Genomic DNA, 24,438 nt, shown 5'->3' with positions numbered 1-24,438 from the left:
ATAATTATTGTTATGATTTTTTTCCATAAATTGAAGAGTTTAGATGCAAAAACTTCTAAGTGTCATATATAATTTTCTTCTACAATGAGAATTTTTCTCTGCCTCTTATTTTTATGTTCAGTTATTCCATGTTAAAACTGATAAAAATAACCTATTCTTTGCCATAAAACTGAAATTACTGAATGAACACATAGGAGCCTGAGAAATTACTAATTTTAGAAGATAATTTCAGATGGCACTTAAAAGTTTTTGCATCTGAACTCTTCAATCAAGCAGCCTTAAGTTCACTTCAGGTATGAAAGAACGTTTTATTAATTTGGATCTGGTGGGAAACATTATTTTTGTCATCACCCAGGGAAAAGACTGAAACCAAAATGTGTTTAAAGAATTTAATAAAAGGTGTATGTGAAGTTTTTATGTTTTAGTGGTGTTTTCTGTGGTAGGAGTTAAGCTCCCTTTACAGATACATGTCAGTGTGAATGCAAATGTTTAACAGAAGCTCATGAATTTTAAGTGTGCATTTGGGCAGTTAACACAGCTGAACTCATACTCTATATGTCTATAAATGCAATGTGCATGTAGCAGCTACTGTACAAAGCGGGAGAGGTTTGTCCAATGTACCATACATTTCTAATTTCTCATGTGATGTGAATATAGTTTTAAATAAATCCAGGCCTCATTTGCTAGCTCATGTTAAATATAGCTCAGCCACTCGCAACCTCACAGCACACAAGACTGTTCAGTGAGGTTGAATTGATCTTGGACTGTCGTTCTGATTAATAAAAAAATGTGTGTATGGATGAATTTTGCTGAAATGTACGAAGCACGAAAATCTCTGTTGACTGTCAGATGTGTTTAAGGCCCTTTACTGAGTGTGCATGAGCATGCATGTGCACATCTCACTGGACACAAGTGTGTGTGCACGCTTTTATTCCTTCGTGTTTGCTCTCGTGTCTGGTTAATTGTCTCTGATTTGTGCGTTTGTTGAGCTATCTTGTCAGTACACGAGTAAATGAATGTTTTATGAGTCAAGGCCTTTTAAGTATGCTCATTCCCTAGCCTCGAGCTGTCACTTCCAATTCTGCTGTATTCCGCTTTCCGTTCCCTCATCTCCCAACGAGGAACATCACGGCTGACATGGCTTAATTACAGGAGTGCGATTCTTTGGGAAACATCACCTCTTGCCTCAGCATGGGTCACTTATGCCACAGGTTGCTTCTTGGTCAATAGTCACCCAAGGCCGTTGTCTTTCTGATTTTCATTTGCGAGGCTAAAAATAATCAGATGTGGCGCTTCACCGCCTCATAAATCAAGTGTAATCTCTGCTCTCGCATATGCATGTTTAGTGAGCACAACAGGAAGTTAAAATGGATTATGAGCCACACTGGCATGAATTTATGTGCGAGTTGTTAAAGTACATGGTGCATCCACACAAGTAGTTTTTTTTTTTTTTTTTGGAAAGGGACAGCCATCGTTAGTGTACCGGCAAGGTGAACACAAGCAGCACTAATGAATGAATAATGACGGTCACCAAGGTAACTGCATATTTATATTGTGCATCCTATTTACAGCGAGGGACAAAATAAAAATGAAACGTTTGCTTGTTGTTCTGCCAAAAGCAGTGGTGCAGAGCAGCATTTTATCTCATTAATAAATGCCAGATAAGATCCAGCGCTGTGACTTCCAATCCCCGAGACACATCTGGCATTAATGTTCCACAGCGTAAAATCAATGAACGCTAGATAGTAATGGCCGAAATCTATTCGCAATAGCAGGCAAACCTCTAACTCATAGGTACAATTCTCAGAAAACATTAAGTAGTTAGCTTGATTGGTCAAGTCATTAATGTGAGTTATTGAACGTAATGCTTTGGAGTTAGAGCACCTTCAGCTTACCGAACAACAACAATACCATTAAATGATCCAAGTAATGAGACTAAATGACTGGGTACATGGTGCTTCGAAAACAAGTCGTTAATAAAGACCATCAGCCGGGTTTTTGGACTATTTCTGTGATATAATATACAGTCAGGGCTCATAGAACAAACTTACATGTAGTTTTATTTCTATTTAAATATTGATTCTGTGGACTTATTCTGTGGAACTGGAGGCTCACTCTGAACACTTCATTTGAATCAGTGAGTTGATAAACACTTTGAGCCCTCTAGTTTTCCCCACAAGTCCAAAGACATGCAGGTATAGTTGAAGTGGGTAAGCTAAAAATTGTCCATAGTCTATATGTGTTTCCCAGTGATGGGTTGCGGCTGGAAGGGCATCCGCTGCGTAAAACATATGCTGGATAAGTTGGCAGTTCATTCTGCTGTGGCGGCCCCAGATTAATAAAGGGAAAAGAAAATGAATGAATGAATAAATGAATGAATGAGTTGATAAACAGAGAGTCACTCTGATTGGATGATAACTGTCAATAACTCGCCTTTGGACTTTTGGGGGAAACCGAAGCACCTGAAGGAAACTCACACCAACACGGTGAGAACGTGCAGAGTATAGGAGCTAAAAACTTAACAAATAAAATAATAGTAATAAAAAGCTTTTATTTAATTTCATTTCAAACTCAAAGTTATTTAATTAGATCCACTTATTTGGTGAATAATTCACTAAAATACATCCTAATTTACAAATTGCATTAAACATAAATCATCTAAACTACTATAAAAGTACATACTATTTAATAATAAATCAAATATATATTTATGTATGTATATATATATATATATATATATATATATATATATATATATATATATATATATATATATATATAAACTTTGTTACTTAAAACAAGTGTTTCCTGAACTCTGCCAAAGATCCATCATTTGAATTACATAAGTTAAAACATAAACATTCCGTAGCTATGCTTCTTAAGGGGTGAACTAACAAATTATTTAGTTAAAATCCACTACAGATAATGTGTTTTTGATATATGTATTTGTATGTACAAAATACAAAAGTTGATGTCAAAAGGATTATCTCTCATGGAAAATGTTATTACACAGAGCAACACAATTTTCACTGTAAATCCTATAATATGTTATTCTTCTGAGGAAAGTCGTATTTCTTTTAGTTAGGCTCGAGTCAAAGCTGTTTTAAAATATTTTTTAAACAATTTAGGGTCAATATTGTGTTCGATTTTCTACAGAACATACCACCATTGTCTAATAACATGGGCAATTATCTTTACATTTATTTATTTATTTATAAATTTTTATTTTTAGTTTTTAGAATTATTTAAAAAGGTACACACACACACACACACACATACACACACACACACACACACACACACATATATATATATATATATATATATATATATATATATATATATATATATATATATATATATATATATACAGATGAAGTCAGAATTATTAGCCCCCCTGACTTATTAGCGCCCCTGTTTATTTTTTTCCCAGATTTCTGTTTAATGGAGGGAAAATTGTTTCAGCACATTTCTAAGCATAATAGTTTTAGAAACCTATTTGCCATGATGACTGTAAATATTATTTTACTTGATATTTTTCAAGACACTTCTGTACAGTTTAAAGTGACATTTAAAGGCTTAACTAGGTTAATAAGGTGAACTAGGCAGGTTAGGGTAATTAGGCAAGTTATTGTATAACAATGGTTTGTTCTGTAGACCAGTGGTTCCCAACCTGGGGTCCGCGCCCCCCTAAGGGGGGCGCCAGAGTTCACAGGGGGGGCGCGGGAGAGGATAAGTATTGAGGTAGAAAAAGGCATAAAAATGGTCCACTATTATAAAGGGCTTTGCAATTAATCGAAAATCCGATTTAGATTTCGGTTTCAAACGATTATAAAAAGCATTAATCGAGATAAATGATTATTGCATCATATTTCGCCACAGTTATACACGTGTTGCTCTTAAAAGCGCGAAAGAGCTTATGTGTGTGTGCAGCACGATCACGCAGTCAGAAGCATTCGGCCGGTCAGCATTCACTCTCATTCACACACTGAGACGAGCAGAGGAGCGCAGACATCTAAAGTCATCTTAACGTGAACGCTTTAATGGTCAAATAGGTGTCAAAACGCGCTGTTTACTGATTATTTACATTAACCCTCATTTGTGTAATAAACAAACGAGTTGAGGATCAAAAGACGTGAAAGAGAAACATTAAAGATACAGCGCGCTATAATCCTTCTGCCGCCTGTTTTTATTATTATTAAACAAACATAACGAGAAAACCTTTGCTGCTCTTGACTGAAGGACTGCTGTAGCTAAAGTGTTTTTCCTACAGTGAAGATGCTTAAAGCACAGTTTGTTTCATATTTTTATTCTATTGTATTTATTTCTCTTTCCATTGCAGGGTGGAAAATAACTGTATGTATACAGTTGAAGTCAGAATTATTAGCCCTCTTGAAAATTAGCAAACCTTTTCCTGCCCAATTTCTGTTTCATGGAAAGAATATTTTATTAACTTATTTCTGAACATAATAGTTTTGATATCTCATTTCTAATTACTGATTTCTTTTTGTCTTTGCTATAATGACAGCACATAATATTTTACTAGATATTTTTCAAAATACAAGCATTCAGATTAAAGTGCAGTTCAAAGGCTTAATTAGAGTAATAAGGCAAGTCATTATAACGGTAGTTTATTCTGCAGACAATCAAAAATATATATTGCTTAAGGGGGCTAATAATATTGACCTTAAATTGGTTTCAAAATATTTAAACCTGTCTTTATTCTAGCTAAAATAAAACAAATAGAAGAAAAAATATTATAGGAAATACTGTTAAAATTCCTTGCTCTGTTAAACATAATTTGGGAAATATTTATAAAAAAAAAATCTCAGGAGCGCTAATAATTTTGACTTTAACTGGCAATGGTTTTGAATAATCGTGATTACAATTATGACCAAAATAATCGTGATTATGATTTTTCCCAAAATCGAGCAGCCCAAAAAATAAAAAATAATCTAAACACATGCTTAAAATTCCAACATAATAGTGAAAATAATTAAAATAAATAACTTTAAATAATTATTTAAATTTTGCTCACTCGGGCAATCTGCTTGTCAACGTGTCATAAAGGCAAAATCAAAACAAAAATGGCAGACAAACGTAAATGCTGTGATTCTTCAGAGGCGAAGATTAGACAGTATGACAAAGCCTACCTACATTTTGGTTTTATTGAAGGCCAAGACAAGTTAAAACTGATTAATTAATATTTTCTATACATATTACTATATATTAATATTACACAAACACACACACACACACACACACACACACACACACACACACACACACATATATATATATATATATATATATATATATATATATATATATATATATATATATATATATATATATATATATACACAGTACATATGTGTGTGCGTGCGTGCGTGTGTATTTATATGGTGGGGGGGCTCCAATGTTTGTATATGTTTATGGGGGGGGCCCCAAAGAAAAAGGTTGGGAACCACTGCTGTAGACTATCACAAAAAAAAAAAAATAGCTTAAAGGGGTAGTAATTTTGTCCCAAAATTGTTTTTTAAAAAATGTAAAACTGCTTTTATTCTAGCCGCAATAAAACAAATAAGACTTCCTCCAGAAGAAAATATTATCAGACATACTGTGAAAATTTCCTTCCTCTGTTAAACATGATTTGGGAAATATAAAAAAAAATCCAAATTTATATATATATATATATATATATATATATATATATATATATATATATATATATATATATATATATATATATATATATATATATATGTATGTATATATATATATATATATATATATATGTATGTATATATATATATATATATATATATATATATATATATATACAATTGGCATTGTGCATGTGTGTGTGAATGTGAGAGTGTGTGGGTGTTTCCCACTACTGGGTTGCAGTTGAAAAAGCATCCGCTATGTAAAACATGTGCCGGAAAAGTTGGCGCTTCATCACGCTTATTCCCTGATAAATAAGGAACTAAGCCGAAAGAAAATAAATGAATAAAACTATAGAAATATATAGAAATGTGTGCATATAAAAATAAAAATCAACCAGTTGTGGCCTCCTGTTTTTAAACTCAAAAAAATGTCTTCTTTGTAAAGAAAACCTAAACCGTTTGTTTTCGAGTATTGTCATTCTAAGCAACACCAAGGAAATGTTTCTTCTTTTGTGTGCCCACGTCTTTGGTGTCCGCTGGACAACCGGGAGATCTGTGTTTGCCCGAAACGTTGGCATCAGAGTCAGAAGGGGAAGGATAATGTGTTTGGCTCCTGCGTGTTTCACATGTGGCTCTTTTAATGTGACAGCTGGACTCTTTGGGCACTTTGGCTGGACACGGACAGTTCGGGAATGCCATGCTAATGGTGCTTGGAGGGTGACAGCAGCGAAGGCACAGGCCCATTGCGGCCCCTCTGTCAGCCCACACGGCTGGTATATCTGACGTCTGCTGTGGGTTTCCTCCTCCGTGTGCCACTCACCTACAAGGATGGAGGCTAATTTAGGCATTCAGTGACAGCTCCGAAATACCGGAATTAGGCTTTTTGGGGGATCTTGGAAAAGTCAGCACATATTCACACCCAATATGTTTTCTTCTCTTTATCCTCTTCAAAAGTGATATTTCCAGACTATTTTTTTTTTTTTTTTTAGATTAAAACATTGCTGTGGCTTTCTATTTCTCTCTTGAGCGTCACAAAAAACAAGGTAGTGTGAATTCAAATGTTACTTTGAGAGTTTAATGGACATTATTTTAAATGGTAGGTGTAAAATATTTAGGATTGCAGCATATGATGTTACTATAGAAGTGCAGTCTGTCAATGACAAGACATCCATGGTGTCTGTATCAGATAAACTTTGTGAAAGTATATAATCATTTTACCTATTTAAGCATATCAAAATGTGTAATTATTTTAACATAATTATAGTAAAAATGTACAAAAAAGAAACCCTGCACACTATTCATTCTTGCTATATGAATAATATTGTCATAATCATAGTCATAATTATAGGAAATATGACATAATTATAATAAAAATAAAATATCAAATTATGGGTGAAGTAATGTTTCATTTTCATTTATTCAATACCTTACGTATTCTGACCTGGTCTGTGCTTATTTCAATATAAAATAACCTGTGGTTAATAGGTTGGTTTAAGAGAGTGTAAATGAAAAACAATGAATTTGTAATTTGAGGTCAAATCAAAATCCTTTATTATAGTTATTAATATACACTATTGGTCAAAAGTTTAGGGTCAGTTCTTATTTTTCATCTTTTTTTTAAAGAAAATTGTTCTGTTCATCAAGGTGGCATTTAATAAATGTTAAAAAAAGTAAAATACTTATTTATTAAATATTTATTTATTACTTATATAGAGTTTCAAATGAAGTTATTGCTCTATTACTGCGCTTAATACATACATACCACTACTACTACTCCTACTACTACTACTGCTACTACTACTAATAATAATCATAATCATAATAATAATAATAATTAATATTAGAGTGATTTTTGAAGGATCATGTGACTGAAGACTGTAGTAATGAAGCTGAAAATTCATCTTTAAAATCATTGGAATGAATGATTAAATTAAATTGGAAACTATTTTTTGAACATTAATTTTATATTGCAATAACATTTCCCAATTTTACACTTTATTTTTGCTTTATTACTATATAACTATATTTTTGATCAAATGCAGCCTTCACTGAAAAAAAAAAGTATTCAAAGATGATTCCTTGCATTTACTCATTCTTTTTACTTTTCTTACATTCTTTTTTTACATTCTTTTACTTTTTACTTTTTACTTTTTACTAAGTGGTTGGAAACAATATATTTGGGCTGAATTTAAACACATTAAGTTGAACATTACGAAATTTAATTTGTTTGTTTAAATTCAACACATATAAATTGTTTACAACAATTTTGCAGAAATCATTATGTTCAGTGTTAGTAAGCAGGGTGAGCTTTTTTTTTTTTTTTTAAAAACAAAGCTTTATATATATATATATATATATATATATATATATATATATATATATATATATATATATATATATATATATATATATATAATCTGCTTTTATTGTAGCCAAAATAAAGCAAATAAGACTTTCTCCAGAAGAAAAAAAAAATTATCAGACATACTGTGAATATTTCCTTGCTCTGTTAAACATATTTTGGCAAATATTTAAAGTAGAAAATAAAATTCAAAAGGGGCCAATCATTCTGACTTCAACGGTACATGTTTTTGTACTCAAAACTTGATCAAACAGTTAAATAAATAAAAATACACAAAATGCAGATGATTATTTTTTTTTTACTCAAAGATCTTTTGTAACAAAGTACAAATAGTAATATATTTAAATAGTATTATTAAATTTTACATTATATATTCTTTGTTATGCTATTTATTGCTTCCATTACAAAAACAAAAATCTTTAATGTTACACGATCTTTTATGTGATATTTTTTATAATATGCTGACATGTCTTCACATTATACAATTATTATTGTGCTGATTGACTACAGCAAGAACACAGACTGCTATTTTTTTATTAGTTGTTTCTTTTTATCTTTCTTTTTTAACCGAAGCCAGTAAATATGACATCTGTTTCCCACATTTATTGCGGTGTCATTTTTTCATCAGCCTATAAAAAGAGCTCGTCAGCTGGCTTTTTGGCAGAGATACTGGAGGTAGACTTGCCTAAATTGCTGTATTTATCCTTCTATATCTTAATGTTGTTTAAATGGCAATACAGCTCTTTCAGCCTTTTAAAGGGACTTTACTTGCTACATTGACCATGGGGGTTATGTAGGTAATACATTCAAATATACTTAACCCTGATCAATGAGTTATTATTTTGATACCAAAGGAATTTTTTTGTATACAAGATCTAAATGTATATCACTTAAGGCTGCTTTACAGGCTTGCTCTTTGTTCTTTTGGTCTTGGTATTTGGCAGCAGTATAATTGCAGTCTTACAAAAGGAACATGTAAGGTAAATTATTACTAGACTCCCACCTGTAATCAGAACTGCTGTGGTCAGAAAGACTTTTTTTGTTCTCTCTGCACCTGATTTGTATGCAGCTTTAGACCTGCTGTTACCCTTTAAAAAACAAATGCATGCTCACTTCTGTTCCTTTTAGGCATTATTCACTGTATTTCCTGAGGAAAAAGCACAATTGGGTCAGCAAAAACGAATGAATTCCGCTTTTATTTGAATTAGAGCGCCTTTCCTGAAGACACATTAAGGAGACTGGTGGAGACAAAAATTACACGGGTTGTGTTTTCGAGAGGCTGGAATAGGTGGATAACAGCAGCTGGCTGATAGAAACTGACAAGCCTTTTTGTGAGCCTGTAGAACATTACAAAAACAGTGGTTGGTTGATTTAGCCACAATTTGGTCAGATGGGCAGGCGGAGATAAGAAGAAATAGCCCAGCTGCTTCCAGCATCACATTGTGCTGTAAGTGCCCTTTTCTCTGTGCTCCTTCACATTGACCCAGACTCTGTAATGCTCTCCTTATTTTGGTCTGCATTGGTTTAGTCTGCTTCAGTTTTGGGGTGTAGCCAAGACATGGGTCATGGTTAATGATTTTGTTAGCATTAGGTGGAAAAAGGCACTTTATTTAAGCATAATAAAAGCAGTTTGTTTAGTGTTTCAAACTGTTTGTTTAATTCCTGTGGATTTTCGTGGAGTATTCGTGATCAATTAATTGCTCATAAGAGGTTTTGAAGCCAGTTGTTCATTATTGTTTATCATGCAACAAAGACGAGTAGAGACTGGAGGGCCAACTGCAGAATTTCTCAAATATGTAGTCTACCGAATTCAATTTCTTTTTATTTGGAAATAGTTGTGTTTCTCTTATAAAGCATAAACTCTAGGTCAATAGCTGTCACTATTTTTAAATGCTGATTAGGTTTCTATATGCTATGTACGCGTGTTTGTAGGGGTGGATTTTACTCAGACATAAATGTGCCATGTAATAAAACAACAAAAACACTGGAATCTGAAGAAAAAGGCCTAGGATAGACTTTGCCTTCTTTCCTGAACTTTCATTCCCAGATGAGTGATTCAAATGAGTAAATGTTTAAGTCACTGGTTAACTTTAATGTATGACTATTTATTGCTCTCTTAGGGTATTTAAAGAGAAGGAAGAAATGCAGGCCCGGCCCTAACCAATTTGGCGCCCTAGGCAAAATTTCAGGTACCGCCCGGTCAAATCGCAGCAAATTCCACTGCTAGTGTACACATAGTCATAAGAAACTAAATAGCTTTTTGATAGACTACTACAAGCTGGGAAAACATCAGATAAATATGCCAATGCAATTAACATTATTGTTGAATAGATCTAATATTTATACATTTTCTTGAGGAAGGAATGATGGGGTAGTTACATTACTATTACTATTTTCCATAACATCTATGCCCTTCCATAACATTAGCTAACATTAAAACAGATAGCACTATAGCTATTTATTAATTAGCAACCATGTTATGCCATACCAGTCAACGGGAGCATTTACAAAATATGGGACAACAAATAGCTTTAAATGATAGAATACATAGTAAACATTAGAAAATATTGACAATAAAATAAAATGTTTAGCCTATTAAAATCAATGGCCTATACAGAAATAAACAAAGCTATAAAATCTACTTCACTTTTTATTGTGTTTGCATATTGATTAAAGTTACTAAAGGTATTTAGTGAAGAGCAGCAAATGAATTTCTCATTGTGTTTTGTTTGATAACAGAGGTGTCACTTTAAGAATGCACAGATCTGTAATAAAAGCATTTGACTAATTTGGTAACTGTTTGTGCTCATTTAAGAGAAAAGTAGTTAAAACACGCAGGACGAACATGCTTAGATATTTTTAAGTGTATTTGTCTGTTTAAACAGACGACCGAATCACCAAAGTATCCCAAACTTTCGCTGCTCTATAAATAGCGTTTAGAGAAGTTGATCTGGGAACAGTATATCATACGGAGTGCATCTGTCAATCAGCATACATACAGATACACTGAATTCAGAGGTTGCAACGATCGATGCACAGTTTTAATGGAAAGTGAATATAGATGTTTTTGTATTCATTTTAACGTGCTTTTAAGCCCAAATAAAGCGAAATCATAGCTAATTATTTTGACCAGCTCTTGCAATTCTATCACATTTGAGATCGGCTCTGTATTGATTGTAGCTACTTTCACTTTTCATATAAAAATTAAACATTCGGGGGAAATATGGAAAAAAAAAAGTGACGATAGCGGGCAAAAAACGGGAGGGTTGACGTGTCATGCTAATTGGTAATGGCGTAATCAATCATTGCTTGGATACAGCAAAATAACCATCTTTATCGTAACATTACCTATGTCTTTGTCGCGATTCTTTTTTGCCACCAGGCAGTTTGTGGCATTTTGACATGCCGAGCTTGTTGACCAGTCAAAAAAAAAAAGAACACCGTGTTGCAAGTAAAGTCTAATTATTCGAATGGGGGGGGGTTAGGTGATTAGGCTATATTATCATTATTTATTACTACTACTACTTAGTAGACTTTGCACTTTGCCATTAAATTAATGTGGGCGTATTGGTTTATTAGTCATAATACCAACTAGTTCTAAGAATAGTGAAAGTTGCACTTTTTTTCTTCACGAGTTTCTGTAATGTTGGGTTTTTCCGAATTTGCTGTATCCAGTATATTAAGTGGAGTCTGCGGTACCATAATGATGTGACATGATTTTATCGATTTTCAAGGCGCATTTGACTGTTCGAAGCAGTTTGGTGCTGCAGCATGAAGACCTTGTAATCATTTAATCACTAATATTAGCAAGTTGTATGAAAATTACTAAATTCACTACTCTATTAGTATGAGTGAGCAAGTGGCAACCAGACAACTTGAGTATTAGTTAACCCTACATCCTCTGACTAACTTCAAAGTGTCGACATGAAATGTAATCATGAAGAAAAGCAATGCCAGGGCGAGGAACTCTATGCGTCATTTGGTCCCTAATGAACATACAATTAAGAATATCAGACCCAAGAAAATATCAAAATCTAAATTGTATCACCAACTAACAATCTTACCAGCTAAAAACATAAGTGATAAAATAAAAAATTGGAGTCAGTTTGAAAACAAGTATAAACAAATACTAATAAATAAGATATTTTTTCAGAAGCGCTAAAAAGGCTTACACGCAATTAACCTTCAAATATATATAGGATTCCATTATTGGGCTGATAGAATAGAATCTTACATGTTCATTGCAACACAGGCTTGTTGAATAATGTGCCTTGGTGTTTATTTTTGAGAACTGAGAAGTATGTGCTCACGGGTACATATTTCTGCATTTTATGTGTAAAACAAACGCTTCGGGGTAGTATCACTGACTGCTTATTTCTGTTTTGATTAAAAAAAAAAAAAAGCAGCATGAGGTCACGGTAGAAGAATGCAACTGTGATAGCTTTTCTCTTCTAGTTTACTTTTGAAAACACTACCGGGGCAGGTGGGTCGATCAATATCATGCTTATATTTTATGCATGAAGACAAGCATCACTTACAAACACACTCAAGGAGGACGTTAATAAGTGCAAAAAAAATTATACCCTTTGGTGAATTTCTAAGCAATGGCATGTATACAAAAAAATTCCCTAGTAATGTATTTGAGATTGTTAAAAATGCACATAGCGCCCTCTAGAGTAGTTTTTCTAACAAAAAACGCAAGAATATGTAGCCCAGGGGACATGTTTGTCAGTTCTCAAAATTGTAGTCCTTGGCACATATTTCCAATAAGCTTAGGTTGTTTTTTTTCAGCTTTTAAAATTGTTTATTTCACTGTTACAACACACAGTGAGTTGCAGAGATGTTTTCTTGTTTAAATGAGTATGATTCATTGAAAGAGATTAATTCAAATGTTCTACTACATCAATTACTTTTAGACATACTGTACTTGTTTTATTGATTGAATGATTAACACCCTTGTGCACAACAGTGCAATGCATTTGAGTAAATGCAATGCATTAAGTATTGTGCAAACTCTGCATCTGTTTTGACGGAAATTTGTAATATTTTAGACAAAATATATATAAAAATAAAAAGTAAGTTTTGACCTCAGACGTCTCCACAAGAGCACTTCACTGAGCTTCAACCATTCAGCAGTCAATGTTCAAATGTTTTTGTTGTTTCAGGGTTGAATGGTCTTTGCCATGTTTTATACTTTTACAGGAAAAATGTCATGGGTTATAATCATTTCTTTTTTCAGTTACAGTTTGTGATTCATTAAAACATTCACAAAAACAAGTCTTCAGGCATTGATATATTTAAGCTTTTAATTTAACAGATTTTTTTTGTCCTCAGAAATGTTTAATGTGCTTTTTTTAACCATCAATTTATGTCTGCTTAGTTTCAAAATGCATTGATTGGTTAGTTGGTTGGTTGGTTGGTTGGTTGGTTGGTTGATTGATTCTTTGTTTAAAGTAGTACTCTCCAGAACCTTTCATCTTAAATAATGAAATACATGAAAACAAAATCAAAATTGTTAGAGTTGTTGTGAAATTTACATTTGTTTAAAAATATTTCCCAAGTGCTGTTTAATTTATTTTTTTTTTTTACAGTATTTCCTATTGTACAATATCTTCTGAGGAAAATCTATAGAAATAATGCATCACTCTATCCATATTTAATACTTTTTAATATTACAGATATTAATAGATATTAGGAAATGTCATGTGGCCTGTGAAACAAAACAAAAAAAGTAATTATTTTGTATATCATTTGTGAGCATTGGTACTGTTGATTATATTTTTAAATATTGTACTTTATAATGATTGCCCCTTCCAATATTTTATTGTCTATAATTTGCAACTCTATGTCAACAAGTTATTATAGCAGCATATGGCTACATATACATGGCTGCGGTCCACCCAAATGAACCAAAAATAGTTGTTTTGTGGGAAAATTTTTGGTGGACAAGCACTGATCTTCAAGTTCTGAGCATCTTTTATGTTTTGAATGCTAAATGCAAAAGCTGTCAGTTCTCGATAGGTCTTTATTCATCATTTCTACTCACAGTACCTAGTACCTACCTTACATGAGATGGAGTTTAGATTGGTTAAATTGGTTATTTTTAACATATTTGGTGAGGACAGCACAGCAAGATTGAGTTCTGGCTGGCTCAGTTGCCATTTCTGTGTGGAGTTTGCATGTTCTCCACATGTTTGTGTGGGTTTTCTCTGGGTGCTCTGGTTTCCCCAACACAATTCACGGCAATTCGTAACTTTTTCATTTAGTGGCTAATTCGTATGAATTCGTACGATCTAATTCGTACAATTTAGTACGATTTGCTTATCCCCCAATGACGGTTGGGGTTAGAGGTGGGGTCAGGTGCCACGCCTCCTTTTTAAAATCATACCATTTCGTACGACTGAACTCGTACGAATTCGTACGGATTAGCCACTAAACTGGCAAAACGTAAAATACTTACGTTTTCTCGTGAGATCAGGCTGGTTTCCCCCATAGTCCAAAAACATGCGCTATAGATTAAATGGATGAACTTAATTGATTGTGTATGAGTGTGTGTGTGTGTGTGTGTGTGAGTGTTTCCCAGTACTGGGTTGCAGCCTGAAGGTCATCCACTGCATAAAAGTTATGCCAGAGTAGTTGGCACTTCATTCATGCTGTGGTGAACCCTGATAAATCAGGAAAATTAATAAATGAATGATATTTGGTGAAGCTATACACCAAAATGTGGCCCAAAAGCTGTATTTGTACACTGTTTGCGTGCACTTTGTATTGTTCTTGTTCATGGTCTTTAATTGAAACTAGCTTTGCTATTATATAGACCTTTTCACATATTCATTTTCAATTTAGATATTTAAAGTAGTCAGCATTTAAAGTGGATCCATATATATATATATATATATATATATATATATATATATATATATATATATATATATATATATATATATATATATATATATATATATACGACAAGAATAAGTGTTTAATACTGTTAACTTTCATAAAAAGCTTTGATTCACTTTAGATGTTGCCTCTGTTTTTTTTTTTGTTTTTGTTTTTTGCTCCTTCTTATGATATATTGAAAATAATGCCGAAATTTGCATTTATAGTTTTAATCTCATGTGTTTTAAAATGATATACTTCATTTTGAATGTAGGACCATATTTCCCAGAGGTCCACCCTATTTCAAGTTTCTGGCTCTGCCTCACCACTGCATTAGATTATTAATACACTGTCAGCTTAATATCTATCAACACTTAATTTTGATGGGCCCCTACTCACTAAGAAACTTTGCATCAGCTTTGTATATCAGCTTATAACTCTAACCTAACAGTCTACTAATGCTCTAATGAGAATTAGTTTACTTTTAATTGCATATTTACCCAGTCAACAAAACAATTAATAATAAAATCTATTTGTACAAAACAGTTATTATTAATAGACATTTGTGCATAAATAAGTAACAAAAATGGGCCAAAACAAGATGTTTGGCTATGCTTAAGTAGCTATCAGCCGAAATGCACTCGCTTGATAATTAAAAGCCATGTAGTCACACCGTAAGCCAGCCTCCTCTACCAGAGTTAAATCCCCTTTGTACAGGAAAGCCAGAAAGTTCCATAGAAGGAACTCCAAGTGCTAATTTCCTAATCTTGTTATATAATGACTCAGTCTATCAGTGATATGGTCCTAGGGTGTGATTAGCACTGCAGCTAAATCAATCGTGTAAATCCAACTTCTGACTTTCCCCTCGCCATTTTATGCTCCTTCAATTAAACAGTTTAGAGGGGAAAAATCATCCTTCGAAAGAGGAGAGATATTATAGTTCCATTTTCCACCTTTTTGCCTTCACAACAGTTATTGGAAGAAGGTAAACACTTTTTTTCTGTTCTGGTTTGTTTTGTGGTTGTTTTTTTCAAAGCTCTGCATATGCCTGTTTGGGTGAGATAGGAGAGAACCAAGCGGAGACCCATCTCTGTGCTATCTCTGACTGCGACATATGTGCCGAGAAGGGACTGTGTGTACAATAAGCCAGTATTGGGGCAGTGGAAGCCTGCCTGCTGCCTCCCGCTCGCCTCGGTGCTACACAGAGGCTGACAAACGACTGAATGGAATAAAAACATATTGGTGCTGGGGTAAATGGAAACTGAAAAAAAAAATGTAAGGGGAAAAGCAATGGCAGGAGGGAGGTGTGTGCGATGCGTGATAAGGCAGGTCGAAAGCTTTGAGTTGAGCTGAGCGGGACAGTGAACCATGTAAGAGTGTGTGTGGGTGTGCGTGCGTGTGTGTGTGTGCTTGCTTTTAAGGGTCTGCAGCAAGGTGAGTCATGCATTGCAAGATCTTTCTGGCTGGAGTTTTAGTCTAGAAATGATTCCAATTTGAACAGACTGGGGTCAGATGCTGCTGTTTAAAAATAGTATTATTAAAGGCACAATATGAAAGATCTTTTTTTTTTTCTTTAAAAATTCTAATTGTTAGAACAGTATATATTTTGTTCACTTGTATTATTGATCCCTTGAGGATTTCACAAGACTTTTTTTCAGATTTTTGCAGCCTAAAATGCCTAAAATGTAATTAAATTTTGCTGGAGCTATCCTTAAAATTTGCAGCAATATTTCTGACATTTTTTTGCATTAATTTCTTGTTAAAAAATACCACAAACAAAAGTTTTTATCATATATATATTATTTCTCCTAGACCCAGACATTGGGTTCTGTGCAACCCAGGCTCATTCTTAAAACGTAGTCCCGTGGACCTTTATGGAGACTGCGAAATACGTTCCAGGAGGTATGTATTTTTTCAGAAAGGCCGCTGTGTGCGCTTTTTCACATCTCAAATGTCTCTCATAAGTGCCGTTCACGCTCGTGCTGTTCTTGCGTGAACCCATCAGAGGCCACTGTTGATCGACTGAATGACTGAATGATTGACTGGGCGACCGGTCAATCGACTGATGCAACCTCCTCTATCCCTAAACCCAACCAATTTTACAGATTGACTCGCCCACCGCTTACTTCCCTAAACCCAGCCGTTGGTTTGCAATAGCCGTCTAGAAAAAAAAAGCCCTCTTCTGGTTTTTACCACGTTTTCAAATTTTACCACATTTGCACACTCGTTCATTTTTTATTTTTTTTATTCTGTTTTTGTCTTACCTGATGTCTGGAACTGCTCTTTCCTGGACTCAAACTCAGTCGTTGTCATCGTGGTCTACTCCTCTCTATGTCTCAAGTCCGCCGACATACACGACGAGCTACCTGGACAAACTAGTTGAGAAATCTCCAGAAATGTATATAGAGGTACGTTTTCAGAATAAGTCTAAGTTTACTTTATACTATCATGATAATCAGATTTATACTATCACAGCCAATCAGATCGCTTTATGTCAGTACCTCAGCTCAGACAGTAGCCGATTGCAGACTAATTTCATTGGCTGAAACTGCTATGACGATCGCATTAGACCCAACTTCAGACATGCCCTTGGTCAAGCATTGACGCTGAAGCCCCATGTTAATGCACCGTGAATTAGAGAGAGACATATTCGCCATTGCCGTCGGGCTTATATACAGTACAGGGACTCCCAGTGATGTCACCTGCACCATTCAATCCGGGCAAGCGGTTCACAAACTCCACTTGACAAACTCAAAAGAGCGTATAGACAAAGCACACGTCCATAACAAAAGCAAAATATAAAACAGACCCATGTAACACCATTAAATGACATACAACAGTGAATGGTTTAACATTTACAGCATTTCCAGATTTAGTCAAAATTACAATTGTCTTGATGTTCGTATAGTGTCCTAAACATATTGCCTGATATAATTCATAATTGGTCAATTGTACTGTCAAATGTAACTATTAAAGGGAAATAAAAAAAATAAAAAAATAATAAAATAATTAAAAGTTTTTTTTTTTTTTTTTTTTTGTATTCAAGTATTCATGATCAAATGACTGAAGTTTTTTTTTTTTTAAATCTTAAAATATATTATGTTTTAGGTTTAATTTTTTTATTGCTTTGGGATAAAAAAATGTTTTTTGCTGAATTAAGAACATTATCCATATTAAATTGCAGTTTTATTTTTTGGAATTTGCTGTGAATTTGCACACACTATTTATATAACAAAATGCCATAGAGCAGTTCATAAGTATGCAAATCACTTGCAGTTTTCTCTACAGTCTCCACGGGGCTAACTTTAAACAATAAACCAAAAATGTCCAGGTGTTTCTCATTTCACCCAACATTCAGACCCAAAACTTCCAGTAAGATGTGCTGAATCAGAAGATATGCTTCTAAAGAGGGCTCCACCTGGGATGTTGTTGGCTCCAGATTTCTCGTGTTTCAGTAATGAAATTTAATGAGCAATATCATGCCCATCACACACTAAAAAAAGAGAGAGAGACAGCTCAAACAAAAGCTCATTTTCATTTGGAGCTTGTGGAAGCTCATCTGAACCCCAATCTGTTCCAGCATTGTCTGGAGCCCTTGCCTCCTTCTCTGCTCTCTGAGCTCCCCATGCCATCTGCTTCTCTCCTGTGCCACTTCTCATGATGACAGTAGTGCAGGGAACCGGGGTTAATAATCCACCAAACCAATAGCTTTGTTTCCCTGTTGTCTAAAAAGGTGCACTTTTGTTTGTTTTCATCCATGTACGAGTCTCCATCTGTGTCATCTGTTACAAGAAAGAAACAATAACAGAAACGACAAGGATGTAGGTCCTCCTTGCAGGGTTGTTTGATGTGCCACAAAAAAGCCATCAAGTTGAGGCCAATAAAGCAAGAGTAATATCGCACAGCAGTCTGCGGTCGTGGCGGTTTGTCTCTCTCAGACCACCGGTGGGCAGACCGGAGGGGATTGAAGGCTATTGTGCAGTCATGAGAGCTAAAATGCTTCTTCACATGTGGAGATAATGCTCTGCTATAATTCATGGTCACATGGGGGAATGAAACCTGTTCAGTCTGCCCAACCTCCTGTTGCACGCAGCGACTGTGCTCTAATCAATGTAGGCAAATTACCATGGATGAAAGATCTACTATGTTTTGTGAAATATTGGGATCGGGATGTGCTGGCCAGCTCTGTTGAAAGCAAGATGATAGTGAATTGAATTTGATATATTGTAGAAGTGGCAAAAATTCTAACTAATGCAATTCAGCTATTTGGTTTAAACTACTGTATAACTGCGGACGAACATCAAAAGTCAGATTATGTCAAAAAATTGTACTTACATTTAGGCCTATTTTGTTCTCAATTTACACTGTTTCTAAAGAGTAGGACTCTGCGATTTGAGGAAAATATCTAATTGTGATTTTTTTTTAATTTTACATATATTTTGTGGTTTGATTTTGTAGTCAAGCTTCAGCTCAATAATCTGTAAGTCTTGTCAACAATTCAACGACAGCTTTTAAAGATTATCTGTTTTTATTCAGTCTCTGGGAGTTTGAAACCAAAATATTAATATATTACCAATGCTATTTATCTTTGATATTAATTTGTCTAATAATGCTTTTGAAGTTTTCTTTTTTTATTGTGGGCATACAATTGTGCAGTTCTGATTGGGCGGAATGAAAGTTTACTCAATTGGCTAAGCCATGCATTTGCTCTGGGCGGGGGGAAATTAACAAATACAAATATATATATATATATATATATATATATATATATATATATATATATATATATATATATATATATATATATATATATATATATATATATATATATATATATATATATATATATATATATATATAACACACCAAAAAAAAAAGTTGATTATATAGAGATAGAAAGGTGAGGCGGAATTATTTGATTAAAATTATAGTTAAGGGGGATTTTGAGAAATATGTTTTGTGTTGTGCAAAGAGCTGCATGAAAGTAATAATAATTTATTTGTCAACAATCTGTCCCTGTAAAATATCATTTGTGTGAAAAGAAACAGAAGTTGTTGACATCATTCTGTCTTATCACACTGTTCATTTTACCTAGAAACTGCAATCAAATGCACTTTGAAGTATGTAGGTTGAAGCACGTAATGTCAAAGAGACTGTATTGAATAATTTGCTAAATCAAAATCAATTAAATGTGACAGCTGAAACACTTCGCACAATATGAAATCCAATAACAGGTGCAATATCTGATTGCATTATTATAGCATTTAAAACTAATATATTTTAATGATCATGCTAGTTGAAAAAAAAAAAAAAACCCTGTACACACGTTTCCTGACATATTTTTGCTGCTATTGCAGTTTCTAAAATTAATGATGATTCGCTGAGCGACTTCATCTGAAGACGATTTTTATCTCACCTGGCCCACAAAAACAGATTCATTTCAGTTCCGCCGGCTGTTAGCACTCAGAGAAGGTCAACTGCTGACCTTTAAAGCCCAGGTACAACAAATCTAACACCTCTCTGAACATCTCCCAGCAGGACAGAAAGAGCACTGTTGTTTTTGAAAGCTTGTTGTAAATGTGTAAGAAATCGGGTTTCTGTGCAACTATAGCGGTAGACTTACTCCCAAATCGGCAGGTAGTTAATATAAAATGTTTAAAAGGTTTAAATATTTAATTCCCAGTAATTAACTGTGTGGCACAAAGCCTTGCGTGAATGTGAGTCATGACTTTAGAATGAAAGGAGCAATGTTAATCTTAAAAAAAGACAAATATAGACATTAGAGCTGCTCGATTCAAGGAAAAATGCAGGGAATTTTCTTTTCTTTCTCTCTTTAATACATTTTATGATTATGAATAGTCTATTCATTGAAATAACATGTAATTTGCTTGTTACAGGTTCTGAGAAAATGTTAATTGCTGCAGTCTATTAAAACATACCTAGCTGATTAGATATTTTTTTGTTTCATTAGGTTTAATTAATACTTTTCTGACTCATATACCCATAAAAAGAATGTTATGAATGTTGGATTTGGAATAACTTATAAATATAAGTGATTATATGGGCAGGCCACTGAATTACTTTAAAATAATGCACACCTGAGGAGCCTTTTACAACTTGGGTGTGTTTATTTAAAATAATTCAACAGACCATTTAACTGCATTCCGACTGCTTCCAGAACAGCACTGAGAAATTCAAAGTTATTGTATAACAGTGGTTTATTCTGTAGATTATCGGAAAAAATATAGCTTAAAGGTTCTAATGATTTTTAACTTAAAATGGCTCTTAAAAAATAAAACTGTTTTTATTCTTGTTAAAATAAAACAAATAAGACTTTATCAGAAGAAAAAAATATGATCAAACATACTGTGTAAATTTCTTTGCTCTGTTAAACATAATTTGGGAAATATTTAAAAAAGAAAAAGAAAAAAAAAGGTCATTTGTTTTGGAAATAAGAGTTTTTATGTTTTAAATCCCTTGTTTATGGGTCTGTATTTCACAGTGCAATTGGTTTGCATAATTACACATATTAGGACACATTCTGTGAATGCGTGTAAGCCCCTAAATCTGCATTTGGAAGAGGTAATTGTCATAGTCTGAGCAGTAAAGACTCTCAAATTCTGTGAGATGTTTTTAAAAACAGGAAATATTTCCTTTGGAAGATGTCATAAAACAAAATCAGCAATAGTTTATATAAATAATATAAAACATATTAGACAAAATCATATTAAAATATTATATAATATTAGTTTTGTTTTGTGCTAAGAGGAGTGGATTTCACCTCCTAGACAGGAAATAAGTTTAATGTTGTAACATATTAGATCAGCAATGCCTGACATCACCCATTCAAAGTGAATGGTAAGCATTGAAGCTGACGCCCCGTGTGAATGCGGCATTAGGGTTTTGCGTATTGTTAATAAATAGTGTGCCAATATATAAATTATATTAATATTCTAGGGATAACTAATTTAAAAGGAGGATCTCTATAGAGCAAAAGGCATTAATTGTGATTCCGCATCATTTCAGTGCATGTGAAGTGTTCCGCATGAGCATTTAAGAGCGTACAAAGTTTTGCGTGCAAGCAGTGTATATATGAGAGTGTGCATGAAGTTATGCACACAAAGAGAGGTAATTTGTGTGCTAGCAAAGAGATTTGCTTGCTCGTATTACATTAATGCGCTTTTTGTAAGACTAAGCTTACAACATTTTTCATTGAAATAACGGCATAAAATACTATTGGTTATGTTTAGGGAAGGGGGGGGGGGGGCAGTCTGTCTGTCAATCAGTGAAACAGTCAGTTGACAGTGGCATCTTCTGGATTTACGAGGGAACAGCAGGCACGAATGGCACTCCCGAGGGAAATTTGAGATCTCAAAAAGCATACGCAGCAAACTCTCATGAATTCTTGAAAACAAAAACTGCAAAAAAAAGTAGCTCCTGGGATGTATTTGGCGATCTCATTTTTAGAATGAGCCTAGGTTGGCAATAGGGGAGAAAAGACTATTGTCATTTTCTTCCATGATGACTTAAATCGTAAACAATCTTGCTGACTTTAATTTTGACTGAGCTCATCCTGGATTTCTATAATGACATTCCACACTGTTAACAGGGAGATTTCAGGGTGAATCCGTGGGTCATACACATGTGATTTGGCTTGGCCGTTACTTTAAGTGGATTTCCACTCAGATGGGCTGTTTGTCTATTGGAGTGGCTGTTGTTTTGGATGCGCTCCATGGAGGATACAAATTGCATTATTCACGGCATGCAGGCCAGTAATGGCAGCAATGAGCGATGGGCTCCTTTTTGCTCCTGACAGGGAAGGTTGAGAGAGGAGCTCTGTACGATTACCAGAGTCTCTGCTCCGTCAGGCTGCTGTACGGCGAGGGTCGCTGGAGCTTTCCTGAGGGTTGAGCAGGTGTTCAGAAGTTCACATCCCAGGTGAAGTCTCTCTCTCTTTCACTCTCTGAAAGTGAGAAAAACTGCTGCAGGGAAATCCTCTACATGAACTGTCACTTTGCAATATCTTGCCTTGGCCAGATTTTTATTTTTATCTAAATGACAAAAAGATCCATTAAATGTTTCAGGCATCAGTCAAAAATGATGTCCCTTTTATCCATTTTTGATTTCAGAAATGCTGTTTCTTAGATTTATATAAAACTAAATTTCTAAAAGAATGTATGCAATATACAAAACCTTTTTTTTTTTTATTAAATGTAAGGCCTGTAGCCAGCCTGGTGATTTTTTTTTTTCTTAAAATATGGACTTTTTCCATTTTGTATTTATTGTGCACTGCATTTTAGTGACATTTAAGCTGGATTAGCTTGTCAGATGGTCATCATAACCACACTTTTAGATGTACCGAAATATTTTCTAAAGATTTATAATACAGAAATATGAATACATAGTTCCCCTTCGGGGGGAACTTCAGCACTATAAGTGGATTTGATGTTCTAAATCCACGTATGGGAGGATTCGGTTCAGAAGCCGCTTGTCTGAAAGAGTATTGAACGAGCCAATGAAAGCAATGAATTGGCAGCGTAAGCTTGTGCAGGTGTGCTGCATCGCCAATTAACTGAGCATATAAGCACACCTGGCGCCAGCAAACGCTATCCTTTTCGCTTCAGAGACTTTTCTGATCGAGTTCATGAGGGTTCCTCTTGCTGGTCCCGGTCCAGAGCGAGTCCATGCAGCGGCAGACGGTCGAGCTGGGTTTCTCCCTTGCCTGGCGTCCCTTTGGGTCCGGTCCTCCAGAGCGGTGCGTATTGCTGCAAAGCATCCTAAAAGAGCAACACAGTCGTGCAGCACGTCCTTTTCAGGATGGCGCTCCGACTGTGCGTTTCTGGTTGCGGGGGTTTCCTGGCTCCGGATGATGGGCACGATCACTGCATTACATGTTTGGGGGTCGAGCATGTTAATGTGGTGCTCGGGGGCGGTTCATGTCGTATATTCCTAGCTCACGGGTGCTGGGGGGACGGTCTCCTTTCTCCCAGCCCCCAAGCCCCTTTTCCAGAGTCAGGGTGCGAAGCCAGAGCGAATCGCTCTCCTCCAGCTCTTCTGTGGGACCCTCGCGCTCCCCGGATCAGCACACCCGCTCCGCGCTGCCCCTCCGCGGGTACGTCAGCGATTGCTGCGATGACGTCATTATCGAGGGCTCTGCCTGCCTGGTTAGCGCGGGCCAGCCCCTTGGGGTGGCTCAAACGCACGATCAGACTCGGCTACGAACTTCAGTTCTCGAAACGGCCTCCCAAGTTCACGGGCGTGTATTTCACCAGGGTCAATCCCCTGTCCGCCCCTGTCTTGCAAGAGGAGATTGCTGCCCTCCTGGCGAAGGGTGCAATCGAGCCGGTACCTCCAGCCGAGATGGAGAGCGGGTTTTACAGCCCGTACTTCATCGTACCCAAAAAGAGCGGTGGGTCACGGCCAATCCTAGATCTGCGCGTTTTGAACCGCTGCCTTCACAAGCTGTCGTTCAGAATGCTCACGCAGAAGCGCATCCTCCGATGCGTCCGCCCTCAGGATTGGTTT

The 24,438-nt window shown here is 35.1% G+C and overlaps 1 protein-coding gene across 6 annotated transcripts in view; it reads left to right on the top strand.

Moving 5' to 3' along the window:
• tsnare1 (T-SNARE Domain Containing 1) overlaps positions 1–24,438 on the top strand; it is a 488,539-nt gene that overhangs the window by 368,254 nt on the left and 95,847 nt on the right. The window contains exon 12 of one of the 6 annotated variants that reach the window (XM_073926468.1): positions 16,726–17,891. The exons of the other annotated variants lie outside the window; for them this stretch is intronic. The gene's annotated coding sequence lies outside the window, so the exon portion shown is untranslated. Of the gene's footprint in view, positions 1–16,725; positions 17,892–24,438 lie in introns of those variants that run through there. 6 annotated transcript variants of the gene reach the window in all.

The sequence above is a fragment of the Danio rerio genome, chromosome 16 (assembly GCF_049306965.1).
Source record: "Danio rerio strain Tuebingen ecotype United States chromosome 16, GRCz12tu, whole genome shotgun sequence".
Classification (NCBI taxonomy): domain Eukaryota; kingdom Metazoa; phylum Chordata; class Actinopteri; order Cypriniformes; family Danionidae; genus Danio; species Danio rerio.
Note: the sequence above shows the minus strand (reverse complement) of the source record. Positions and strands in the feature narration are given on the sequence as shown.